The sequence below is a fragment of the Triturus cristatus genome, chromosome 5_1, assembly GCF_964204655.1.
Source record: "Triturus cristatus chromosome 5_1, aTriCri1.1, whole genome shotgun sequence".
Lineage (NCBI taxonomy): Eukaryota > Metazoa > Chordata > Amphibia > Caudata > Salamandridae > Triturus > Triturus cristatus.
The window spans coordinates 209,526,779-209,550,647 of NC_140587.1; the positions used below are offsets into that span (position 1 = coordinate 209,526,779).

Below are 23,869 nucleotides of genomic sequence, written 5' to 3' on the forward strand. Positions count from 1 at the left end.
TCTTGGAGGAGATCAGTAGTAATCTTGCGTGTAGATTTTCTTTTCTGTGCAACATAGCTTATGATGAAATCTCTTGCTGATGCTTTAAAGGCATCCCAAATGGTAGCGAGTGATAAAGACTCTGTATGGTTTCTCTCACAATAGTCAGTAGAGAAGGAAATAAATGATGTGGAGAAAATGGGATCAGAGAGGAGAATGTTATTAAAACGCCATCGTCTGGGAGCGTTGTTCCTCGGCAGTATGTCAAAGCCGATAGAAACAGGTGCGTGATCTGATAAGAGAATGGGATCAATATCCGCAGATGTAAGGGATTGTGAAATGTTATGAGAAACAAATATATAGTCAATTCTTGATTGAGTATGATGTGTGGGGGAATAAAAGGAGTATTCCTGGTAATTGGATTACAAAGGCGCCAGGCATCAAGCAGTTTATGTTGAGAGATAGTGTGAGTAAAAGACATGTGATTTATTCGGGATAAAAGGTGTTTTAAAGTTCCTATCCACAAAGGGATCCAACACTTGATTACAATCTCCAGCCATAATAAAATTATCCTCAATACAATTGGAAATTCGTTTGGCTAAAGCAGACCAAAAGGAGGCATCCCCACCCGTAGGTGCGTAAACATTTAGAAGAGAAATTGGGACACCTTTTAGTGACAATTTGACAATAATCCATCTCCCTCCAGAATCCACTTGCTGCGACAATAAAGTGACTGGGAGAGATTTACGACACAATATCACAACTCCATTCCGCTTACCATCTTCTGGAGAAAAGTAAACCTCACCCACCCAACCTCTTTTTAATTTCATAGACTCAATATCCGTAAGCATTTAACTTGGCCAAGTGTGATAAAGTCCTTTGTCTCTTAATAGGAGAAATAAGCCCCCTAATGTTCCATGAAACTAGCTTAAGCGGCATAACAAAGTAAGACAGAATGTATATGACAGTTGCAAATAGCGAACCAAAACAGTAAAGTGAAATAAATAATAATAAAAGAGTCCAAACTTGAAGTGCTAAAGTCCAATTCAATGCAAATACAATATAAAGCGATAGAAGAGAAGAGAAAGAAAAAGAATAAGGAGAGCTTAGAGCAATGAGAGTTGTATAAAGGGCATGAGCAATACCAAAAAGGAAGAGAAAGTAAAGTCACATTAGAAAGAATTAATAAAAAAATGAGATGATGAAGGAGAGAGATAGAAGAAAGTGTTTCAAAACACATAACGAACAACAGAACAAATAACACAACAATAAAAAACATACCTACAAAGGAAGACTCAGGGGAATATGTGAGGGGGGATGGAACCACATGGAGGAGGCAATACGTCTGGGGTCGGCTGAACAGGGAATCCAGGAGCAACCACGGCACAGTGGTGAAAGATCTGTGAGGACGATGAGTGACATGGGTTAGAAGAAGAATGAAAACATACAATTAGAAAATATATTGAACCAAACAATAACAGGATCTTCAAACAACAAACTTGTAAGCTAAACTGAAGAAATTAGCATCATACAATCTGTGGAAGCAGAAAGCATCAAATGATGAGGAGGATAATAAGAGATAATATATTTTTTAAAAAGATAAGAACAATAAGAACATATCAAACTAATAAAGCGATCAAACTTTAGGTCCGGGAAAAAATGGACAACATAACAATGCAAACTAAACAGACTACTTGCAATGAGTGACCCTGCGTAGTAGAATTTGGAACCTGAATGATATGAGGATGGTATGCATAAAAACAACAGTAGAAGATACAGGATCAAGGGATAGAGTTAACCAACAACTTATGAGAAATACATCACAATATTACATCAATAAATTCAAGTTCAAGTAATATTCGATGAGGAGGGTCGTTGAGTGTCCATAGTGTGTGGATTGCAAGAGTTAATGAAGCTTTGCAACCTGACTGGATCCTCGTAAGTTGTGGTTTTGTTGTTATTGGTCATCTTGAACAAACACGGATGAAAGAGACCATAGCGGGCACCCAGTGATCGAACAGCTGGCCTCATATTAAGAAAAGCTTTCCACCTATTAGCAGTGGCTTTGGCATAATCCTGCGTAAAGAATAAAGTAGAACCAGACCAAGTGATGCGTTGAGCGGATTTAACTGCAGATAACACCAATAATAGATCTGTGTACTTCAGAAAGTAGATAATTACTCCTCTTGGGCGTTGCGAGGGCGACACATTGGATGGAGGGCGACCTAATCTATGTGCTCTTTGGATGTTGAGTGACGTACCCTCTTCGAGATGTAGCACTTTGGGGAGAAAAGAGGTAAAGAAGGTGTTAGGGTCTGACCCCTCGAGTCCCTCCATCAATCCATAAATACGTAGGTTATTTCTCCTATTGTGGTTTTCAAGGTCTTCAATCTGCTTTTGGAACGTCGAAACTTGAGATTGAAGCTGGGAAACGTTCGTATTTGTATCCTTGAAGGAGGAAAGACTCTGTTCAACTGCAGTGACTCTTGTGTCAAGGTGAGACCAGTTATCCGTAGGGACTTGTAGCTTAGAATTGGTTTCCTCCATGAATGGTCGGAGGTCTCTTATTTCATCCAATAACATTTCCATGGAAAATAAACTGGATGAGAGGCAATATAATGATACAAGCAGTTTCAATACAACACAGAACAAATCATGAAAGAGAGATGTGTTATTTCTTCCGTCTTTTATTGTTCTTGTTGCACTTCGCACAAAATAGTCAGCCAACGCGTTTCGCCCAAACACGGGCTTCTTCAGGGCTGAAATGGCATACAATACAAAGACTTTCTTAAGAAACACACAAAATAATCAAAGACAGACAAAATTTCTAAAATGTCAAATGTCCATGAATGAAACGCTAAAGAGGAAAAAGCGAAAGAACCACCATCTTATCCACGTGATTTAGGAAACAGAACACATTCCAGGAAAAATGTGTATATATCAAGCAAAGGAGAGAAAGACCCTACCACACCCGTGAAAAGAAAAAACTTTGGAAATTAGTGACTCTTGTTCCACGCACTCCCAATGGTAACGTGGATGCTTCAAACATAAGTGAGAGAAACAGACAAATAAAAACCTGTAGTCTAAAGTAAACATGGCTAAATCACCAATGCGTTATGTATTAAAGCTTACCAAAATTATTTAGAGCGTAGGATATTTCTTTGATGATCAGCAACAAGGAAGAGGTCAAATCCGTCAAGCTATATTAAGTAGAAAGGCCTTTCCTAAGTGAGTGACTAATATTAAGATGCCAAGAGAAAAAGTAACAAGATATGAGACAAAAATAGTCAAAAAGAAGACATACCCAATGTATGGCGAAAATGAGACACAGCGACCTCAGAGACCCAAGGGTAAACGATCTTTGTCTGAGGTCTTAATTCTGTAAGACAAGAATATCGACTCAGTGGTTGCAATTCTCATACCTCATGAGAGCAATTTAGCAACTGCAGATAATGCATTCAACCCTTCATGCTTATCCAATTAAATCATCCTAAAATATGTATCAAGCACTTCATTCGAATATCCTAATCCCATGGTTACGCACAAACGCAATACATATCACGAGTGATACGGTTGAGACATAAAACAAAAAAGGAAAGAAAACGGAGGAACAGAAAACTGCCCGCAATCAAAGTCGGGCTTCCCCAACGACAACGCTGGTCTAGATAAATTGCTAAACATGTTTGAAACTGATCAAAGAACCAGACACATGCATGTTCAGAACGGACATTGCGGTGACTAATTCACCAATGAACAAATAAAAAACACGAATATAAGTTTAAAAACCCGCATCAAGCAAACAAACCACTCAGTGGTACCCGTCTACTTTATTGGCATCCACGCCACACAAACGTTATACATCAAAGACGGGGGATGTGTATACTTATGCACACACAAAAAAACCCATCAGTAAGGAACCGGATATTAGAGGCTACAAGATATACACAACTCGATACCCCGTTCACGAAAGACCTACAGCGTGTCAGAGCCTAAGCTAAGTATGAGCACCCTGCATTATAAGCTCACCGTATAGTGGTATTAGCCACGTCCGAAATGGGTTGTCCAGCACAGTCCCCGTATTTCACGTCCCGTACCAGGACTGACAAGTAGCGAAGAAAGTACTTTGCCGCACAAGCGCTTTTAAAAACCTCGATCAGCGCCAAACCGTCAAAGCAGGAAGCAATTGCACTAAGACGCTTCCGTGTCAAGTTTGTATGTAATTGACATACTTCCGGTTTCACGCCCATAGCGCTTCCTGGACAAACTGATTGAGAAAGAAGAAGAACAACTAGAACGGGAATCTAAATCACTCATGTATTCACACTTCCGGTTATACGCCCGCAGTGAACGTCCATCTACTAACCCTATTTTAGTAATAGTTTTCAAACCCCAAGATCACCAAACATAGCGCTGTAGGCTAACGCCATAATCATAATGCGAATATTGGCCCTTAACTATTAATCAGCATTATAGTAGCGGGTACATGAAATTATACATTAACTAAGTGATGTACAATTTTGACTGCACGAAACTTTATTAAAACAACACACACAAAAGTCATCTAACATATAGACGACATAGGTTCATTGATAAAAGCAATTAGGCTGATATTGAAAGTACAAAGACGGCTTAATACCCAAAAAAGTAGTAGATCCCACCTATTCTTGCTTGTGAATATAGGCGTCTTCCTACCCATATTTTGATATATTGCATTGCATGTGATATTGGTTAAAACGAGTGTCAAACAAAAACAGATAACAATGGACTCTATAAAGAGAAACATTGTTATAAAGAAGGGGGGTGAATGTTTGCACTACACTCTTGACGTGGTCAAATACCACATTCACACACAATCCCCTATCTTCACTTAATTTAAAGCTGCACAGAGAAGCGTCTTATTGTGAGGAAAACTATCAGACAGAAGCAAAGCAAGAGCCACCCTCCACCAAAAAGAGGAATTAGGGTGACCAGACTTAATAAGGTGTACATGAAAAAGAGAGGAGACACAGAGAATATCGACAAGTACGTCATATTTTCAACAATGTCAATAATGGTCTGTTGTCTTTCAAATTTGAGTAGATTTGTAAAGAGCAGGAACACCTCATATCCAAAGAATATTTTTCAAAAATACATTCGGTACAACATAATCCAATGCATGTGTACTTAGAACAATCATTGGCACAGGAACACAGTACAGACTAATCACATTCAACAAAGCATACAAGAACCTTTGAGTGATTGTCACACACAGTCCAACGTGTATGTGTACTCCATGGAGACCGGGGAGACTGGCTTAGGAGGAGAGGGAGGATTATGCTTCAAACGTTTAGTGAGCGCTTTCCCAGGCGGTGCCGGTACAGGATCCATAACTGTCACCGGGGTGTGTGATGTAGGCTGCAAAGAGTCTTCCAGCTTAGCAAAAGTAGAAAAAATCCTAGAGCTTTTAACAACCATGTGTTTTTGTGGCAACTTCGCAGAAAGAGCACCTTTCGTTCTTCCCATATAGACAGCGGCACAGCCTCCTTAGCATCAAACAGTTTCAACAGACTGACAAAAAATAACTGCGCCAAAAAATATAGGCAGGAAATACAAAATGACTGCCAAAGTTACTGCCAGTCATACAAGCTGAGTAAAAAGCTCCTTATGCAGAATAATCCATACTGTTAGCGGCGGACTGCAGTCAAATGAGATATTCGTGTCTTCACCAGAAGGACTCACTTGGAGAATGAAAGCGTTGCCTTGATGCTTGTAAGGATGTCAAAGTGATCAAAGTGGTCAATACAGACTCCAATGACCTATGTGCACCTTAATGATTGCCCGGCACCACGTGGAGGTGCGAAACTTCACAGCCCAGCCCCGCCTCACTCGAACACCGCCAAACTTCGTGGGGGCCAAGCTACGCCCAATCCTCATTTGAAGATCCAAGTTACATAACTACGTGGGCGACAGAATGCCACTTCACTTCCAGTCCTGAAACAAACAAGTACTCCCCTTGAAATACTAGCCAGGACAGGAAAAAAACATTAATGCCAGAACACTCTTTCCATGGAAACACTTAATGGGAGGAACTCCAGGTGCAACGCTGTAGACCTCACGATAGTTACAATGAAGGACCATTCACCGGCAGAAACCAAATATATGAAAATGTTCTCCTTTTATTCATCTGTTTATCTTTTCTAGCAGTGAAACCGTTTTGAGTAACAACAGTACTCCTCTCATGTGGGAGGAACTACAGGTGCAACGCTGTAGACCTTACTATAGTTACACTGAAGGACCATTCATCAGCAGAAACCAAATGCATAAAAATGTTCTCCTTTTATTCATCTGTATAACTTTTCTAGCAGTGAATCCATTTTAAGTGACAGCAGTGCTCCTCTCATGTTATCCACAGAATGCAGCACTAAGTATATAATACCAAAAAACACCACAGCATGTCAAATTGGCAGTATGTTGTCAGCGCAACAAGGAAGCATTCAAAAAGGGTTTCAGCGGCAAATTAGATGGCAGCATGAAAATTCTGAAGAGAGCTGCTGTGCGCGAGCGGCAGAAAATGGCGGCCGCTATAGCGCGTTCTCACCAGAGAGACTCACTTAGGGGATTAAACAGCAGTCATGAGGTTGAGACGGCCACCGAAACGTTCATAGTATGCAGCGCCGCTGACCTGTGCGTGCCGTAAAGTCGTCCGGTGCCGCTACGATGTGTGAAGCTCCTGGCCCCGCCAGAGCACCTCACACAAACGCCACCATTCCTCACGGGCGCCAAGCCACGCTCCCACCTCATCATTACTTGAAAGTGTTTTTCTTTCTGCCTCAATTGCTTAATCTTGCTATGAAGTTGGGGTCGAGGTTTTAGAAAGCTCAGAAGGCACTTACCCAGCGTAGTACACTGCCTTTTCAGTTTATCTTCCTCAGAGCTGTCAAATTTTGTGTTTCACATTATTTTCACTTCTTGTATTGGCATCTTTGTATGGTCTTCTTAAGCCTCGTGGTGTGTGTCTGTTGTTCTGGGTAGTTGTGTGTCTTTGTTGTCAAAAAAGGGAGGTGTGTTATGTCCTGTAGTCATGTGACATCACTAACGCTGTTCCATATTCGTTGTCAATATATTCTGGGTTCGATTTTAAACCTCAGAGGAAGCTTAGCTCCATCCGGGTTTCATAAGTCCATGGACTCTAGCTCCTTTTCACTCAATGACCTTACGTTTGACTATGGTGGGAGGATGTGACATCCTTTTCATTCAGCCATCAATCCCAGAACTGCCTCTTTTAACGTTGTTGAAGAAATGGATCCAGGCAGCCTCACTTGTCTCCTTCCTAGCTCAGTTTAACAACTGTCTAATGCTTTTGAAGCGATTTAGAGGTGATTGAGACTTTTGGAAGGGTGGTGGTAGGCAGACAGCAACCTTAGTTGTTGGAATGTCACTGTCTTCCCGAGGCCTAGGAATGTGGCAGGAGGGTAGCTTCACCAAACATCCATTTGGTGGTGGCCTGCCTGCCCGTGCACTGCCATGTCCTGTCAGGTGAGGTGGATCCAATCTGCCAGGCAGGAGCACACCATTTTGCCAGATCTTTCCTTCTGTTCACTCTTGTCAACTTTATCTCAAAACGTGATACAAGCCCTGGTTCCCAGGCCTCTGGTCACGTAGCGGGAATAGCAGGAAATAGACAAACATACTTTTCAGTGTTTGCGGTATCAGGAATTAAAGCACAAATCGGAAGTCATAAGGCCATTCATAATAATAAGGGCCTTAAAGGCAAAATTAAAGACTCCTCAGAGAATATGTATGTAGTTAATGCCATAAAGAAGATGTGTCATGCTGGCATGTCAACTGGGATTTCAATCAGCCATATGTTAATTTCTGGAAAAACCTTTCGCAACGGAATTTTCTTTTTTTTAATCCTTGTGAGTGCATAAGAAGAGAGGGAAGCGTCTAGATTGCGAAAAGAACATTCAATTGATTGGAATTCGAGTATTTTACTGATAAGTGGATAGGAACACAAGAAGATTGTTACATTCTTTTTTTTTTTTTTTTTTGTTTAATTTTTATTGTGCAGATAAAAAGGGTACAAGCACGGGCCTACAACCGCCTGGGCCGGCCGCTAGTATGCAGAAATGATCAAACAGTTAAAAAACAATGACTGGCCCGCAGGGACTCCGCTAAATGACAGGAGATCAGGCTGCACATAAGGAAAGTCAGGATACACCCTTTTACATAAATATCAACAAAAGTAAAGAAAAACAAAAAGCAAGGCGAGAAACATTGAAAGGGCGTCTAACCACAGCAGAGGAACTCCACACAGGACCACCCAAGGGTGGTCGATAAAAAGGGGGTCTGAGAGGGAGGGGGGGGCCACGGGCAAACCAAATCTATACTCAGCTGAACTAATTAAGCGATTGTTACATTCTTAACCCCTTGAGTGCCCCGCCCTTTCCCCGCCCTGTGCCGGCCCTTTCATTAGCGGGCGGGGTTCATGACAGCTCGTCATGGGCACTGAAGGGGTTAAGATTTATATATTGACATTTTGTTAGTATTGAGATCGATAGGAAAATATTGACGTTGAAAAACAGTACTATAGCATAAAATGAAATAGCAATGAAGCCTTTGAACTTCTCTATCAAGAACATAGTCATGTTCTTTGCAGACATTGGGGCATATTCTCAAGGAGCTACCGCCGAGTTAACGGCACTTTATCGCAGCCAAAGTTGCGATAACGTTATCATCCCATTCAGAAGCTGGTGTTAAGAGCCCATAACACCAGTTTACCTGCAATAGCAGCCGCAATAAACGTCGCCATAGATAAGGCACGTTAGCAGCAGGAAACTGACACTTGCTCCGACCTGGTGCAAAGTCGGAGGACAGCCTGCACCACAAAAGAGATCCCAGCCCAGAGCCACACCTGAAGAGCAACAGATGCCATGGAGCCACTGAACATGCGTGCCGGATACCCAAGAGGGCCACAACACCCACTGCCCCCCGGGCCCCGGGCACCCACCCACCTCCCCGGACCAAGACACAGCACATCAACGGCATGAAAACATGAACAAAGCACCTGCCTGATGTCGCACAATTGCAACAATCAACATACATGTGAGCAATGAAATCCTGATTCATACATTTACCATTGAAAGACCAAACAAAATGTCACATTCTAATTTGTCACCAAACAACTATTTTGAAGAGTCATGGCGGGGCATCCCTGGACAATCATGTGACTCACAGCCTGCAAGACAATATCCAAGAGAAGAAGGTGTGTCAGGCACTCATGAAAGGCCAGGGAAAGAGAGAGAGAGAGAGAGAGAGAGAGAGAGAGAGAGAGAGAGAGAGAGAAAGAAGTGGATAGAAAGAGAGAGACTGAACAAGGAGCGCAAGGCCAATCGGGCCCTTGGCTCATGCAAACATGCCAACAGCTGGGTGTGTCTCGAAATCTGTGCACCCTAAATCACAGGCCTGGCATCAAAGTCAGCGTGAAGTCCACATCACAATTAAGAAATGGAAGCAGTAGTCAGACTAAAATCAGGAATGAAAGCTCCTTTGTCTCAACACAAAAGGCCGAAGGCCAACCGAACCCCCGACCTTGGTCCTGAATGTGGCTGGCACACCCTGCGTGAGATACCATACCAACTTCCAACGACTCCCACACCAGGAACTGTGCTAATGAAACACCAACGTGCCCACACCCCACACACACTTGTCCCTGCATAACCTACACCTGCAAGGGATGCCCTTGACACATTGGTTAAAAACTACCCATATGTCCAAACGTTGCACGCACATACGACTCATTGCCCAGAGCTGTGGCATATCGTCCACCACGCTTCCACCGGTCTGAGGAGTGCCGGTGCCACGAGACCAACAGACGCAATGGCAGGCATTCGCGGACACATGCACAACCCCTGTCACATGGTACTGTACAGTGCACGAATGCTGCATCTGTTGGAATCCCTGCCAATGGCAGTGTTGCGAATCAGTTTCCGTCTGAGTTTCCGTCTTGCCTACGTCACTTGCTTCCAGCCCTGGTTCCACTGTCGATCATGCACATTCGAGTGGCCCATGGAGGTCTGCCTATCCAACGCAACGGTAGCTGAATTGGATTATGACCTGAAAGTGCGCCCCTTGTTGGCCCACGAACAGGAGTGTCACTGGGATAGCCGTGCATGGGATGTACTGATCTCTGGCGTATGTACTGGCATTTGCGCATGGCAGATTGCACAACACCTCGTGTGGAGTGATCACATTGAGGCGCTCTCCTATTGGGCTGTGTTGCGGATTGAGTAAACGGCTTTGACTGAGCACATCAGCCCGGACCAGTTAATGGATTGGCTCACACTGGTGTCCCTTGAACCAAACAATGACGTACTATTGGAACACAGTGCACATGAAGCTGCGCTGGCATTTATAAACGAGTAACTACGTTCCTGCAGCCACATCAGATTGTCACCCACAGCACAGGTCCCAACACCTTGTTGCATCGTGGGGAATACTCACATATCCCACCACAACAGAGGACATGTCTGCCTTCGTCTGGACTCTGAATGCATGTGCATGGAACTACTTATTTGTACACACACCTGTGCAAGTTGATGCAGTTCCATGGTCGGAGCAGCACAGCGTCGTTTGGCACCACCCATACACCTCAGTGGCTAACTACAGTGTGTTAAGGAGACTGCTTAATCTGCTCTGTGGTTTTGAACTGTGCTCGGAAAATGTACGCAGCACTCGTTTTTTGCTTGAAAAGTTATTCATTTAAATGCTTGAAAAGCTGTATGTCTGTGGCTTCAAAAGTGCCCCTTACCTACTGATCAGAATCTGGAAGCTAGGAAGTGTGGTTTGTGCCTGTCTGTATCCAAGGAGATTTCATATAGAGGACCACCTCCCTGCCAGAGCAGTCCGGGCTTAAGGTCAGTTGGCTCTTTTATATGTTTTCTATGAGTTGTTGCATATGTTGCTGTGATTGGTTGCTAGGACTAGTACTTCTATAGGACTAAGTGCGTAGGTTTGAGTTCTGATTGGCTGTTTCGGCTAGGGTTCTGATAGGCTACTTGGGCTGGGGTTCTGATTGGCTACTTGGGCTAGGGTTTCCTATTGGACTTAGGCATTAGGGTTTTGACTTTGATTGGCTAAGGATATGATTGGTTAATAGGGCCAGGTCTCCCATTGGCTGTAGGGTTTAGGGTTAGGGTTTTGATTGGTTAGGATTCTGGCTAGTGTTCCATTGGCCAATAGGGCAATTTTAAGCATAGGGCTCAGGGCGTCTCAGCCCAGGCGTCGAGGCTAAGGGCGGAAAAGGACAAGGGCAGTTGCATGTTTGGGCTGGGTGGAGAGGACATGGGCAGTTGCCTGTTTGGGATGGGCAGGGAGGACAAGGGTAGCTTCCTGTTTGGGCGTGTTCAGGTCGGGCCCAGTGCCAGAGATGCTGCTCAATTTTTACTTACGAGCTACCACCTTAAGTCCTCCACATCCGCCAACATCCAAACACAATGTCAGCAAAGCCATTCTACTCATGCATCAAAAACAAACCTAATATAGATTTCAATGTGTATTAATCCGCAACACAACCACTACAAAAATCCACAAATCACACCTACACACAATTCTACCCCAACAACAACACTACGGCACCTGCATTCTCATACAAAATACAACTCTGTCCTATACCACTAACACATCCACGCATCACCAACACAACACAAAGTCAGATTATGGAAAACTTGAATGCTTCCAGACACACACTCCCTATTCAAACAAAAAAACATCTCTATCCTCTACTTGCTCCTCAGAGGTCCCCTTTTATCATGACAAAACCTATTTTCAGTCTTCCATTACACCATTCACCGACACGCCTCTTCTTTTTACAAATTACACACAACCATTCAATCCTTACATGCCATTCCACCACACACATAACCTATACCAGTGAGCTAATCAAACACAAACACTCATAGCTCTTGTCCATCCCCTCTTGCACACCACATACTCTTCACCAAAACACATCACCATCCCTGTACTATTCAAATACCACCCACAAGCAGTACTGCACATACCAATCTTTCACAGAAAACCACTACTTCAATATCTCCTCTCACTACTCCACAAAACCAAAACACACAAATCTCAACATATTATATTCCTTACACATATATTCCATTACTATGTAATCATGTATCTATATATTTATTAGTGTAGTCCTATTGTACAAGAAAAAAATACTCAATCAAAAGCTTTACTCTGTCCTACCATCACTCTACACCTCTATCAATTTATCCTCTAACTTCACTCTCTTTCATCTCAAACCCTTTCTACTACTATAATCTCCAAAATAACCCGTCCAAGACTCCACCCTCTTCTAAACCTCCTGGATCACCTCACACATCAGTTTACAACTATGATCTCCCAAACAATCCTACTAAATCCTCCCTCATGCTATTACTCCTTTGAGGTTTGACTCATCCCAAACCTAATTTTTCTATTCTGATTCTCTTTTTCCCTAATGCCTTTCTACAGGCTCTTGCCTCCTCCATCTCTCCTTTACTCTTCTTAGATCTCAACTTATTATTGTGATCTCCCAATTAACACTTGTGGTTTTCTCTATCCTTCGATTACTCTATTCAATCCAACTAACAGACTCGCATGTCCTCCGCTCAAATTAACTCGTACCTCCCTATACTAATACTATACTCATATTTTCCAATACTAATCTACCACTAATCCTTTTGGGTAGCGTGCTAGTGGCCGAAAAGTGATTTGATGCCTCGTAGTAAGCCCTATATAAATGCAGTTACATTTACAATTACAATTATTGCTAGTCCCTCCAAGAAGGCGGAGATGGACAGGTGAAGGAAGGGGTCCTCCGGCCAACCCCTATACATGGAAGACCATGCCTGGTTTTGATGTCAATTTGAAACTTGCTTCTAGTACTGAATATCTGACAGTCATGTGTCACTACCGCTAAACGCCATTTTCCCCGAAACCGGAAACCGCATGCCATTACAACGCATGCCATTACTCCACAAGTCGGAGCAACAACTTGCTCTAGGGGTCAGAAGGCGTTGGATTTAAAATCCAACACCTTCCCTACTGGTGCACAGTCAGGAGTTGGAATAGTATATTATACTATTCCAACATCCAGTGCCCCCCTAGAGCAATTCGTTGTTCCGAATTGTCGAGTAATGGCATGCGTTGTTACAGCGCAGTCATTGTAATGACCGCATTGTGATGGCATGCATAAAAAAAGCATGCAGGAAAGCAAGGCATATTCGCCGCTACCACATGCATCCCTATCTACGGGGGCCTTCCATCCATTTTATATTGTATTCCCAGCAATATTGTCTCCCGCCACATCAAGCCAACATCACCCTGTCGACCTCTATTTAACCCCTGTCTGTGGTCTGTGTGGCATCAGGCCTAGTAGGCATGTTAATATGTTGAAGCCTTCTTCTCGAGACGTCTGCAAAGAGGGATGTAACATGCACCCACTTTGGCATAATTGCCATGTGCAGGAAATGTGCCTTAGATGCATGGCCATGAGGGCAAATATCTAGGGGTCCCAGGTACAGTTTCACCACTCAAGCTGGCACCAGATATGCCTGGTGCAAATAATTAAATTGCATGAATTTAAAACATGGGTTCTGGCTTCTTGTATTGTAAAATCTTATCCTGCTCCCTGTCCTTAATTACTCGTGCTAGGGCTCTTCCCCATTTAGTCTTAAGGGCATCCAGTGGTTAAAGTACATTAAAAGAAAGTATGGGAACTGTGATGTTGCATGCAATGGGGGAGGGGTCAGTGAACGTGGGGGCAGAGTCAAAGGTGTGGCAAAAAAAATATTCAGAACTTTTTTTGGTCTTTCACAGTATATAGCTACATATAAAATAATGCGCAGCTTAAATAAAAAATATATTTTAAAAGTTGTTACTCAGTAGCAAATACGCTACACATTAGGAAATCCCTAATATTTAATGCACTGCTGAGATCTGTGTGTGACCAGAGAGCCACAAAATTAAATCTTGGGTGGTGCAGTGGAGAATAGTGCATTATTAGTGCTACAAAGTCACAGCCTGTGACAGAAAGCATTGTGAATATGTAAGTCAATAATTCAAATTGCCCCAAATAGTATAAGATAGGCTGCTACAAAAAGCACAAACAGGTTTAAAATAAAATGGTGCTTCCAAAATATAAATTGTATTAATTCCCAGACTGTACGTAATGCGACTTTTTTACATAACTGTCCCTTCAAATCCTAGTCAGGGGTAGTAAGCGCTATATAAATACAATTACAATTAAAAGCACACAAATTTTACAGCTCAGTTAACTCTTTGCACTACCACTCAAAAAGAATGAATGTCATCACAAAGCTTCGAGTGATTCTATCACTTAAAGCCAGTACCGCTCCCAAGCATACTTTAAATTTGCACATTACCCTTTACATTTGTAGATAAACTCGGTGCGCACATTTGAATTTCTTTCAGGAAAACATGCACCCTGGCAGGAAGGCTTGTTTACTTTAGCTGTTTGTCTGTCTTCAGTTTCACAGCACAGGTGACTCACTGAATGACACTTCAGCGGAAGCATTTAAACTATCGCAACTAACTGTCCCGGGATGGTTGTCTTTTTACAAAAAGTAGGAGAACGATTTTTCATAAACGTCATGACCCTTTGATCCCGTCCACTTCGACCTCTGAGGGCACCTAAGTATGTGTATAGGGCTGCCGATACCGTTCCATACACATTTATTACAGCTCATTGCCTCCTACCCGTGCGTAAGGAGTGTATGTAAGGTGTGATTTGTGAGGGGCTCAACCTATCCCTACAAATCTCTGATTGCCATTAACAGGACATTATGGGGCATATGTACAAGCCCCTATCGACACCACAACGTCACTTTTACAGACATTGTGGTGGTGATAGGGGCTGCGCCTTATGTACTTAACGTGGCTTAACGCTGCCTTGTACATAAGGCCCCCTTTCACGCTATAGTTGGCGTGAAACGGGCATGCAGTGGGTGTAGGGATGGGTGTTCCACCGCAACACCCATTGTATTTGACGCTGCCCCCATGTACAAGGGTGGTGTACATATGAGGCAGCATCACAATTAAGACCAGGTAAAAACTGGTCTAAAGATGGTGAAACGAGGAGAAATGCATTATTTGTCCTTATTTTTGCTTTTTCCATGTGTGCTACCTTGTGCAGCACACATGGAAAAAGCAAAATGCCATTGTTTGTGTATGTACAGGAAAGAGTCCCTTCCTGTACATAAACAAACTTTTTTTTAAAGTGCCATTTTGTCACTTTCATATGCTGCATGAAGCAGCACACATGAAAGTGACAGAATGTCATTTTAGGATTGTTTATGTGCAGGAAGGGACACCTTCCTACACATAAATAATCCTCCCCTGCACGCAGACACCATTGCACTATGCTGCAAGGGTGCCTGCATTGGTGCTAAGTTGCTCTAACTTAGCGTCATCGCAGGGGGAAACGCAAGGCTGCACCACATTCTTGTAAATATGGTGCAGCCTTGCGTTCCAGAAGTGGCAGAACATGTTGTTAAGCCAAGGAGACTGACGACACGCTCCACCACTTCCTTGTACATATCCCCCTATGTTTGAGCAATTGGCCAACTCCCAGCTCCCTTGCATCACTAAGAGTCTCAGAAGAGAGGAGGGTACCATTAGAGAATAAACCTCCCACCATCAGACTCTCCACCTCAGTCCACACTTAATGATTCTGCTGGGGCATAAAGGACCTAAAATTAGGTAAGAGCCGAAAGGAAATTTCCAGCCCGTATATCTCACCAAGCCTCAATTTCTACTTATACCGTTGCCAACACTATCTTGCCACCCATATAGCCTGTGGGCAATCATGGGAAAGAGGCACATTACCCACTACCACCTCATATAATGATATATAATAGGGTCTAGAGTGTGGGCCAGTTCCCTGCCCATAGCATTCCCTCCTGGTGCGACAGTGGAGTTTCTTCGCCAGATAGTATGCTTCATAACTTGAAGTCCCTCCCCCCATCAACTGGGTAATGCAGTCGACTAGGGGCTATCCCCGCCCACCCCATCCCAATATCAGCTATCTGAGAAGTATGTTGATGTCCCTAAAAAATATCATAGTAAAGAGAATCGGTAAAACCAATAAGTAACGGAGCACCCAGGGCAGCAGCAACACTTTAGCTATTGTTAGCCTGCCCATTAGGGACAGCGGAAGATTACAGTAGAAACTAAGAGACTGCTTTCTATTAGCCAGGACTCACCTGACATTGCCACTATACAGTTTCTCTTCGTCTCTGCATATTTGAACCCCCCCCCCCCCAAATATCGGAATGTATGCTTCTCCCAGGGTACTGGGGTTCCACCTGCTATTCATGTAGGTCTGGGCATTGAGAATAGAAGATACAGGCAGGACTTAGACCAAGTAACGTACACTGACATCTGACTAAAGGATGTCACTATTGACATCACTCTGGGGAGAGATTCCTCGGGGTCTCTCATGAACAGTAATGTATTGACTACATACATGGATACAACATGTGGTCAGTGCAATAGCTTGATACTGCCATCAACACCCTTAGTTCACAGTAGGTGAGACAAAGGCTCCATCACTAAGGCAAAAAGAAGGGGTGACAGCGGGAACCCCTGGCTTGTACACTGACCTCTGTGCCAATGTCGCTTCACGACAATTTACTCACTCTAGCTAACAGCTGCAAGTACAATAAACAGATCCAACAAAGGATCTTAGGACCGAACCCCAGTCTCTGCAGTATGACACAAAGCTAAGGTCACAGGATAGTGTCAACTGCTTTTTTTTATATCTGTGGAGAGGAGAACCAGGGTCTCCTCACTACGTGGCACCCTATCCATAATATGAAACATTCTCCAGATGTTAAGAAAAGAAATTACGGTGGGTATAAAACCATACTGGTCCATATGAGTGAGGGTTGGTATAAGATGCTGGGTTCTGATTGCCAGCAATTTACCAAGTGTTGGAAACTGGGCCACTTTGAAGAAGCCCCCCCAACTTTTTGACCAATTTTAGACTGCTAGATACTGCTAACCAGGCCCCAGTGCCTGTGGACTTTCCCCTAAAAGTGATGTGAATCAGTATACCCAATTAGCAAGGTACTTTGCCCCCTTATAGCTCTCCAGTACATGGTACCAGTGGTACCCAGGGCGAGGGTGGTGAAGGGGTCACCGGGGCTGCAGCACGGTATTGTGCCACCCTGTGTGGCACAAGTAAAAGTGTGTCCCTAGGTCTGCCATTGCAGCCCTGCACAAGCAGCCTATCTGCTTGAGAGTGACTCTGCACACACCATGCGCTGCAGAGCCATATCACTGCCTTAATAAAGTCACTCTTAAGGTTGGCTTCCTAAACCCAGGAGGTAGAGTGCATTATATTAAAGGTGTGGCTATATATGTTTATACATATGTCCCTACAGTAACCCTGTAAAGGAAGGTTTTACTGTGAATGACCGGCAGTCCAATGAGTAATATGGGCTGGCTACCGAGAAAACTCGAGATAGGCAGCTCCATCATGAAAAGACCAAATTGTGTCATGTTTGATGTCAAACACTGAGTCTGCCCTCCTTGTGGGATGTGCTAGAACTTCCCCAGGGCGGAGACAAAGGGCTGGGCAGGAAGGAGGTCACACCTCCACCATCCCAGGATGGCTAGTGTTTTCAGTCATCAAGGTGGTGAGCCTCAAAGGCTTTCACGGCCCTTGCTGTGTAATTCCTTGTCCCCCACTCGAGGGAAAAACCCTTCCCGCCCTGTCTAGCCCGGCAGGCAGAAAAATAAGCTATTCAAGAGGCGTACACCTCCAAAAGACTAGCCACACTAGGAGGTCTGTATAGCCAAGGAAGGGTCCTGCCCTATTGGAAGACTCTAAAGCACAGGGCTCTGGGTAAAAAGGTGACATACACTCACAGGATGTTGTAATCTCAGGAGCAGGTTAGCCTCAGGGACCAGTAGCCCATTGGCCACTGTCCCTCATGCCCTTAACGCCCCCTAAACTAGGATTTAAGATTGGCACCCGAACCTCAGTTTTGATGGTGAATCCAAGAAGAAGCACAAAGAAGATACCGTCACTGACAACAGGACCTTGACTCTGCCGCTCTGCGAAGATAGGACACTTAAGTGCCCTGGAGAGACCATATACTGGAACCCAGTGTTCGACGTGAGTCTGTGGCAAAAGCTCATTGCTGCCAACAAGACGGATGCCAGAAACCGAAACAGACTCCCTTGGATTGGTGAGCCAAGCCCTTGCAAGCTGCAGGAAAATCGACGTGCTGTGTGACAAGAATTGCGACTCCCTGGGCCTGCCGAGAGTGAGCCCAAAGAGAAGTGCTGTTCTGCAAGTCTGCAGTGGTAGCTAAAGTTTACTCAAGTTTAAAGCTGCTACTCCACTCCTGTCGACCTCCAGCCGCCAAAGTAACCGTGGACTACATTTGCCACAGCCAGGGCTTGGTGATCGCCAGTCAGGTGATTGACCCCTTGAACGACATCTCAAGCCCGAGAGAACCTCACAGCAACAGTGACCATTATTGGCGATGACCCTACTGCTGTATTCAAGCATCCTGAAGTTGGAGTCTTCAAGTGTGTGGCAAATCATATTTGGCGCAACCTGCCCCGGTGATTGACAGCTGCCAGCTACCTCTGCATCTGGAACCACCGAGCAAGGTAGAAGAAATCCAGCTGTTGAACCCTGCGCCTAGGACCTCAAAGGCCTCTACTCTCCGTGGGTAGAGTGGAACTCCTTCCCCAAGAATGGTTTGTCAACTGCTGCAAGTTTGCCAGCTCCTGCAGATCCTTTTCAGTACCAAGGACAGCCAACTCACCTCTGCTTACTGACATCCTGGGCAAGGTAATGAAATAACAACAGTTGGAACTTGGTCTAGAGACTCGCATGACCTTATCCACAAGACAGTTTGTTTGAACTCACCCTATAAGTGACCAAGTGTCACCTGTGCTTTCCCCAATTGACTTCAATTGGACTAATTTGATAGATTAACTGCATCTATTTTTGAACACTAAAAAAATCCACAACTTTGTGTCAAAGTTTCTTTCGAGTCATGCTATTTACTTATTGACAGTGTTGGTACTGTGAAATGCTTAACACATGTTCCTCTGAGTACGGATGACTGCCCTGCACCACACTACCAGGACAGAGCTAAGGCTGCTAAGGGTGAATCTGAGGTCAATCTCTGTGTATTGTGAGAACATTGCATGGTAAGGCCCCCCAGTCATACCACATAATCTTTCACTTTGCAACACCCTGTATCTTCCCATCTGCATTGATTAACCATAGCAGAAGACAAAATCCCACCTCCGTCAGGTCTCATCCTTAGTTAGGCAGCACCACATTTATGGCCTCTCTTAGAGATTGGGGTAAAATCCCCTCACTAGATGGTTTGTCGTATATAGTGAGCAGCTGCGGTGCCAGCTGGGTCTTATACGTCACGTAAAACTGTGAAGATAGGCTATCCTTCCCCAACGCCTTCCTCGTGGTAGCTGTTAAGTTACTGTCACTATCTCCTCAAGGGCGAGGGGGATGCTAAGATAGCTCTTTGGGTCGAAGTTAGAACCAGGAGTGGCAAATCAGCAAGAAAGGCAACCACATCTGCCTCTCTCTACTTCTGAGGGAGGCATAGAGAGTCCAATAAAACTAGCATGAAGATATCAATAACACCAGTTTGAGTAGGTCCAAGTGTCTGAGTATGACCCCCACATAGTGTTTCTCGAATCAGATTTCCTTAAAAAACAGAAGACAAGAGGCGTTTGGCACAACAGGAACAGTTTGTTTAATTAAACAGTTCGGCAAGGAGAACAGTTACAGGCACAAGGTCTGAGGGCTGTCTCAATTTACATCGAGTTTGAGGCTTCTTTAAAAACATTACACAGCCATAAAAGGTTTTGAGTGTACCACATATGGTAAGGAATGTTGGTTGCTGCCTTTGGGGTCATAAATTATTTGTCAATGGTTACTATAGGTGGGTATTGACCTGCTTGGACACAGTGTGTCCAGTTTTGAATGTGTTCAGATGTTCGGCCTGGGAAGCGTGTAATCACTAGTGTGTAGGTCCCAATTGGCTAAGTGTTCCTAACTCCTTGGGCATCTGACTTTTATGGTGCTTTTAGGAGCGCATACCCCTACCGGCCATGTGTGCTTTGTTGGGAAATCTCCCCTGACCATTGTAATGCTGCTGTGTCTATCTGTGGAACTGATCAAGAGTTTCCTTCCCGAATCTTTGCCTTATACCTATGCACCCTCCCACCTGTGACACATTGATCAATAATCCCGGGCCTAGGTCGCAGGGCCTGCCTGACCACGTACTTGCGTATCGAGGTAGATGTGGAGTTCAGAATGGGTGATTCTATTAATAAGGGCGATCGTTCATTTTTGTCAACAAATGCATCAATATCCATATTAACAGTAGTGCAGATTGGAGATCAGAGTCATCTCCGATTTCAATAACCACGCCAGTAGGCAGCCCGCCCTGTACCCCTCATTGTGTTGTTTTGCAACATACGCCTGATAATTAAGTAATCGCAACTAAGCTAGTTAGCTTTCTTACACTGGCCAGCTTGGGCAGAACACTGGCATCAACAGTGGACTGATACACAGACTCACACAAATCAGGTTGCGGAGACTTGATCTCATCATGGAGTTGCTTCTTGACCCCATAGGTAGTTTATAGAAAGTGACCCCACACCACCACCTAAAAGGCGTCCCATTCAGTCCCTTGTGAGCATGTTGAGTTCTCGTTTTCGGTAAAATATTGTTTAATGTGGCACCCCACAGTCGCACAAAAGGGCACATTGCAGAGCACCTCCATAGGCAGCTATCGTGTTGGAATCCAGGGTAGGGGTGGGGCCCAGGATAGGGTCAACAACAGGAGGTTATGGTCCGATGCTGCTCGCCTCTAATATCCTGCTTCCTCAACTAGCAAAGTTGCTTCCCCGTCCCCCAGAAATAAGTCTAAACTGGAGAATAAAACAAATATTCCCTGTCGTCTGGGAAACGTTTCCCTCCATGCATCTATAAATGTTCACTGCCTCAACGAATCATCATCATCATCATCAAAGTATCTTTATTCGGATATTAAAACATCCAGAAAAGAACAATATATTTACACATTTCATATACAGTAATATGAGCAATTCATCATAAAACATTAAAATAAAACATATCTGATGGGCCATTCCAGGATCTCAATAGCAGAGTTGGGCCTAAGATTTATACTAAATTGCAAATTCATAGTTTTTATAAAGTGCAGTGTGCTGACAGCTGTACAGATAGGGAATACCAACACTTTAACAATAATTAAAATGCAAGATCGTAGTTTACATAAGATCAATCAAATTTAAAATAAGCCGGAGCCTAATTAAAACGATCTTCTTATAACATCCCAAGTACTCTAAACATTGCGGGACAACAATTGTGAAAACTCCACGAATTATCTCCTGTTCTGTATACAATGTAAAACTATCATACGGGGGGCCTTTAATCCGGATGCCTCAACTACAGTATCCGGCAATCAGAGTAACTTACGCCTCCCTTCTAGATTTCCTCAGTTTCACAGCTAATCTCAGAATATTTACAGTACAGAACAAGGTAAAGGGTTCCACAGACAGTTTTAAGTATAGAAGAGCTACTCTGACTTGGGTAAATTTATTCGCTCTTAGGATGGTTTTTAAAAAAAGAGCCCGCGGGTATTCATATAATGGACAAAAGAATACAAAATGTAGGGTGTCCTGTGGAGATCCCAGATCGCAGCCACAGGGACCCTTTGCACCAATATCTTTCGTGTACCCTGCGGGAACTGCTAAAATATGATGTAAGAGATCCAGTCTGAAGCTGGTCATTAAAAACCTATCGTTTTTATTATAGATCAGTGCCAGGTAGGGTTCGAGACCTACAACAGATTTAGTTAATATATGAGATCTCACTGACCCTTTCAGAATTTCGCTATCTTCCCGGGCACAGGCTATCCGCCTCATATATTCTGCTTTTAACGTGACCTTTAGCTGCGGGGTTAGGGCCGTTGGTTCCTTAAAGTATTTTGCAAAACCCAGCCACTCCAGTTTATCATGAACATACTTAAGCCATGGTATTTTATGACCTTTATCCCTGCTGATACAGTCTATTAATATTTCTCTGCTTAGACTTGCTTCAGGGTTGGTCCAGATTTTAATCCAACACAGTAATGGCTTAAAACTTAATCTGTCGGAGATATACGGGATCCCTAGCTCCTCGTGAATAATATGAGCCGGTATGCTTTGGGGAACCTGCAAGATCCTCCTAAGAAATTTGTTTTCCTCTAATTGTACGGTGGCCATGTTTCTAAATCCCCAAACCTCACTCCCATACATGATTTTGGAACAACAAATAGAATTATATAAATTCAGTATTTCCAACACTGACCACCTACCTAATCTCGTGGCACGATTCATGATTGAGCCCATTATGCTCACGTGCTGTTTGCATTTTTCAGTGATTAATGCGTTAAAATTGAGATGTTTATCGAAGGTGATCCCTAAGTAATTAAAAACCTCAACCTTCTCTAATTTGTGTCCCCCAATTTTAAAGGAAATATTCTTAGTTGGTCTTTTTCCTACTTCCATAATATAGGATTTTGTAAGGTTAGGGGATAAGTCTAGGTTTGCCATGAACTCACAGAAGCCATCAATAAGAGATTGCAGACCCCTCCCTGTACGCGAGAGGAGTACTGCGTCATCCGCATATAATAAGACAGGAATTCTTCTATTTGCTACTCTCGGGCAATCAACTCCCAGTGTTCTCAGAGCGTTGTCCAAGCCATTTATATATAATGTGAATAAAAAAGGCGCCAGGATGCAGCCTTGTCTCACGCCCCCTGTGCAAGAGAAGTGGTCGGTCAGATTCCCCTCGTTGCTATACCGAACCTGGGCTGTGGTATTCATGTGCAATGATTTTAAAATGAATATCAAGCTTAAATCTACCCCTAGCAACTCTAGAATCTCCCATAATTTCCCTCGGTTAACCCGGTCGAAGGCTGCTGTCAGGTCCATAAATGCTAAAAAAACTGTACCTTCGCCAGCCACAGTATATTTTGCGACCAGATTGTATAAATTGAGGCATTGGTCAGAAGTTGAGCGGCCCATTCTAAAACCGTACTGGGTGTCTGTAATAATTTCCTTTTCCTCCGCCCAGTCCATTAGACGATTTAGAATCACCTTCCCTAGCACCTTTGCCGACACATCGATTAAAGAAATCGGTCGATAACATTGTGGGTTGCTCTTATTTCCCTTTTTAAATATGGGGACAATATGGGCAGTTGACCAGGACCTTGGCAGTCCCTCTTCTACGGCTGTATTAAAGATTCTCGCTAGTATAGGAGCCCACAGCTCAACCTGTGATAAGAATAGATCTGGGGGAATCCCGTCAGGCCCCGGGGCCTTGTTTCTTGTCAGGGCACATATTCCATTTTTAACTTCGTCCACTGTAAACTCCACCCATGAATTTGGCAGAGTCCCCACATCTGTGGCTAATTGGGTTGGAGCACTGACATGATTATACAACTTACTAAAATGAGAAACCCATTCTTCTGGAAATATGTTACAGGCCATCTTCTCGCTATTTAATGTCTGAAAAATTGGGTCATTTATCACCTTCCAGAATTTAGACATGTCTCTCAACTCCGCTGCCTCCTTTAAATTCTCCCAAGCCTCAGATTGGATAGTTTGTTTCCTCCTTTTTGTGGCCTGCTTATATTGGGCCCTGCATTCCATTATCCTGCTCCTGTCTTTCGGTACTTTTTTAAGTGCCCGTTTTAATACTCTTTGGTCACTGGAGCATGCTTTGTCAAACCATTTTGGTTGGCTGTTGGACGTAGGTGGTAATTTAGCCCTGAGTAAC

At 43.7% G+C, this 23,869-nt stretch overlaps 1 long non-coding RNA gene across 4 annotated transcripts in view; it reads right to left on the minus strand.

Annotated features, from left to right (window-relative positions):
• Positions 1–23,869, minus strand: part of LOC146830645 (uncharacterized) — a 195,727-nt gene that overhangs the window by 48,516 nt on the left and 123,342 nt on the right. For all 4 annotated transcript variants that reach the window (XR_014961466.1, XR_014961467.1, XR_014961465.1 and 1 more), the window contains one exon: positions 1,261–1,379. This is a non-coding gene — a long non-coding RNA (uncharacterized LOC146830645). The remainder of the gene's footprint in view (positions 1–1,260; positions 1,380–23,869) is intronic.